The sequence below is a fragment of the Triticum dicoccoides genome, chromosome 1B, assembly GCF_002162155.2.
Source record: "Triticum dicoccoides isolate Atlit2015 ecotype Zavitan chromosome 1B, WEW_v2.0, whole genome shotgun sequence".
In the NCBI taxonomy this organism is placed as follows: domain Eukaryota; kingdom Viridiplantae; phylum Streptophyta; class Magnoliopsida; order Poales; family Poaceae; genus Triticum; species Triticum dicoccoides.
In genome coordinates, this window is record NC_041381.1 from 662941843 (window position 1) to 662945842 (window position 4000).

Below are 4000 nucleotides of genomic sequence, written 5' to 3' on the forward strand. Positions count from 1 at the left end.
GACGAAAAAAAATTAAGCAACGGCAACAGACAAGAACTTGGAGCCTCCAGGCAAATTTATACTAATATTACCATATTGCTCGCAAAATACATGTATGATTAGCAATATATGCTCCATTACTCCATAAGAGAACTAATTACACCAAAATATACAACTTAGTCTACTTGTACCGCTCAGTCTTCAAACTCAAAGACATTCTGTGAGCCAACTAAGAACTACAAAAGGAGTGGTACTGCATATCAGCTTTTCGATCACTTATGCTCTTGAATTCCGCTAAAATGTCCTCAAAGGTGTACTTCTCTACGATTTCACGCTCTATGTGAACAACCAAGTTATTGGCGAGATTCTCATCTTCCATCATATTATGCAACCTTGTTTTGATGATCTTCATACTGGAAAATGCACGTTCAGCACTAGCTATAGAAACTAGAAGAGTAACAAGTAGACGAAGTAGCCTGTCAATTAGATGGTAGATTCTATCTCTTCCAGTCTCAACAAGGAGTTGGCAAAGGTCAGTCAATGTTGATATATTTTTCAACTCTACATCACTGGAAGCATCAGGAACAAAGAGTTTTAGTTGGTTTTCCAAGCCATACACGTCTTTTTGACTAAAATCTGTTGGGTAATACTTCTTCACCAACTCACATATATCACTACCTTTAAAAGATTTAAATTTATTTCTAGGAATTAATGTGGCACTGGTGGATAGAAGATCCATCATCTTCTCATTGAACCTGCGATCCAATTCATGTAGTTGGCTATCAAGAGTTGCACGAAATATCTCCACTTGAAAATATTGCTCCTTAGTGAAATGATCAGGCTGATGCCATGCACGGCCACCATGCATGATATAAGTTTCCTTCATGTCTGGAATTTCAGTGCCATGATTCACACAAAATTCAACCACTGTGCAAAAGAATTCCTCCCAGCCATTGTCTGATCTCAAGAGACGAAGACACTCTTTTGTTGCAAATACTAGACGAACAACATTTACAATGTCTTGTGACCTCTTTTGTAAAGCCTGACCAAGTCCTTCAGTTATCCCTAATATCTCCTTCATCATACATAAGATAAAGACAAACTCGAACGAGGACAAATAGCTGAAAGAAGTGTCAGCATCAGCACGTATTGATCCCACTACTGATCTATCTGAAGCCATATCTTGGATAACAAAATTTACTGCATTAAACAACTTCATAAGGCTATGAATAGAACCAAAGTGAGAACCCCACCTAGTGTCCCCAGGTCTTTTAAGTGATCGAATCTGATTTGCCCCTTGACCAGTCTGAATGCTTCCATTTTCTATCATGCATGCTAGTTCTACCAGCTGGGCATCATGGAGCTCATCATGGCGTTTTGATGAGGAGTCAACATTGTTAATAATGAAGATCAATTTCTGAAAAAACTGGGCAACAGGAACCACCTCTTTGGATGCATCTACTAGTGCTAGTTGCAACCTGTGAGCATAACAATGAACATAGTATGCATATGGGCATACCTTGAGAAAAAGACACTGCAATCCATTTAGCTCTCCTCTCATGTTACTAGCCCCATCGTATCCTTGTCCACGAAGATTTTGAATATCAAAACCATTTAATGATAATGCAGAGCACAATTTCTCTTTCAGTGTCATGGCCTTAGTGTTGGCCACATGTATCAAATCAAAGAACCGCTCTTGTGAAAAGCCAGCTTTATCAACAAATCTGAAAACCAATGCCATTTGTTCTCTTTTAGCCACATCACATGTCTCATCCACCAGAATAGAGAATTTGGAATCCCCAATTTCTTCACGGATATGTCTCCTAACTTTAGATGCATATATGGACAAGATTTCCTTTTGAATATCTGGAGATGTGTACTTTGAGTTGTATGGAGAATTCCCCAAAATGACTTTGGCAAGATCAGGATTGAACTCTGTGAGAAGCTCTAACAATTCGAGAAAATTTCCTTTATTCTTTGACTCAGCTTTCTCATTATGTCCTCTAAAAGCGCAAGACTGAAATGTGAGCCACCTAACAACCGCAACAGATGCTTTTAGCCTTAAATGGTTTCTTTCTACCTTTTCATCATCCTTTGCTTCTACAACATTTTCTAAATGGCCTGCTTGGTTCAACAATGCTTGACGTTCTACGACTGCATTGTTGTGTGGTGAGCATGGTGTAGAACCTTTATGGCCTAAGAGTGCACAATATTTTCCATCATTCAAGTCTTGCCAGTTGATTTGAGAATGCCAGTAGTAGATAGTAGTACATATGGAAAATGTCAAGTAGTAGCGCAACAATGGTTTGTCAGAGTTCACTGCCTAGCTCGAGCAACATCATCCATGGTTGGCTGGGATTTATTTTTGGGGAGTTGTATTTAGATAAAAGGCAGGTGCTCTGCCAGACTTCATATAGATAGGGGAAAATAAAAAGTGTACAAACGATATTTACAAGACAAAAAAGCCCTAGAATTACATTCCATTTGCCATAGCTAAACCCAACTGGACAAGGTCCTCCTTGACGAGGTAAGCAACATCTAACACCTATAGAGAGGCATTATGGAAAATCCTCCGATTCCTATCCTTCCATATATGCCATAACACATAAATGAGCACCTTGCCAAAATGCTTCCGCATAGACGAGTCCAAAGCCTCAACATTTTTGTTCCACCAGTCCTTGAGTGTGGAAAAAACCGTGGCCGAGCTTGGCAAGATCGAGGACCAGCCAGTAAAGATACCCCAAACGCTTCAGCCAGCAATGATACCTCAAACAATTTGGAGAAACGCTTCGGACAAAAAGGCATGTTTGGGGTATCGTTGCTTCACAAGGAGGTGCTATTATGTGTTGTCAGTTCTATCGCTTTGGTGCGACTGGTTTACTCTGCTTTGATGGCTGGGACGTGGGAGTATTTGCTTTGATGGAGTTATAATTGCATAAAGGTACACCGTCTTGTTGGAAGTGTGAGCAATTTACCAAATAATTTTGCTAACGGAAATACTAGATAAAGCATGACTAAAATAGCAAATATAAAGCAAGCCATACAATTTGACAGAGAGAAGGTAAGCATCGTCTGCATATATGAACTTGAGGCAAACACATCTAGAACAGACAGTTGTTGAAGTTGCTTATACGACATAGAACCTAACGTACGTAGGGCAGAAACTAGAGCCAAGAACTATAGCAAGACTTCTAACAGAAAGGATAAGAACACGTACGGCACAACAGCAACAGAAGCGCTGGACTTGGGGTCGGTGTCCTCGCCTGCCATGTCGTCGAGCAGGTCATGGACGCCGGGGAAGAAATCGTCGTCGGGGAAGTAGTCGTCGACGACCGGATCGTCCGTGATGAAGCAGCCAGTAGTCGCGCTGAGCGCTCCCCAAAAACCTTATCACCCTTCTCCCGTACAGGACTCAAAAGGTGCGGTCTTGGAGGCCTACTGTCCTGACGTGTGGTGCACGCCGCAAGCCGGGATGAGGAAGACATCAGTAGCACAGAGATTGGAACTGTGTGGCGAGAGGAAGAGGACCTTCTGATGTGTCTCTCGGGAGAGGAGCGACCTCTCTTATATAGGCACAGGAGAGGGACGCGAACAGGCTACGCCGGGAGGTGAAGCAATGGAGGGAGACGAAGTGAACAGACAGCACGCGAAGAGGTGCACCGTTCGTATTCATTATCCACTACCGCAAAAACTTTTCATCTCCCAGGTGACCTTTCGTATACCCGTAGTGCGTGGCAAAAATTAGACATCGGCTCGGCTCATTCCCGCAACCCGCAACCCGCGGCCGCGCCACGACGTGACGAGGTGAGGCGAGGCGGGCGGCGGAGGAGGAGCGCGTGTGGATGTCCCTGTTGTTCTTATGCTCATACAAGTGGGGAAGGAGCCTCCCTTATAAAGAGGCCCAACTCCCTCTAAACTAGCAATGTGGGACTAAACTTTAGTTCCACTTCTTGCCTTGCACTAATGGGCTGCGTGGGCCTCTAGGATTTATTAGGAATTTCTGAAACTACTATTGGGCTAG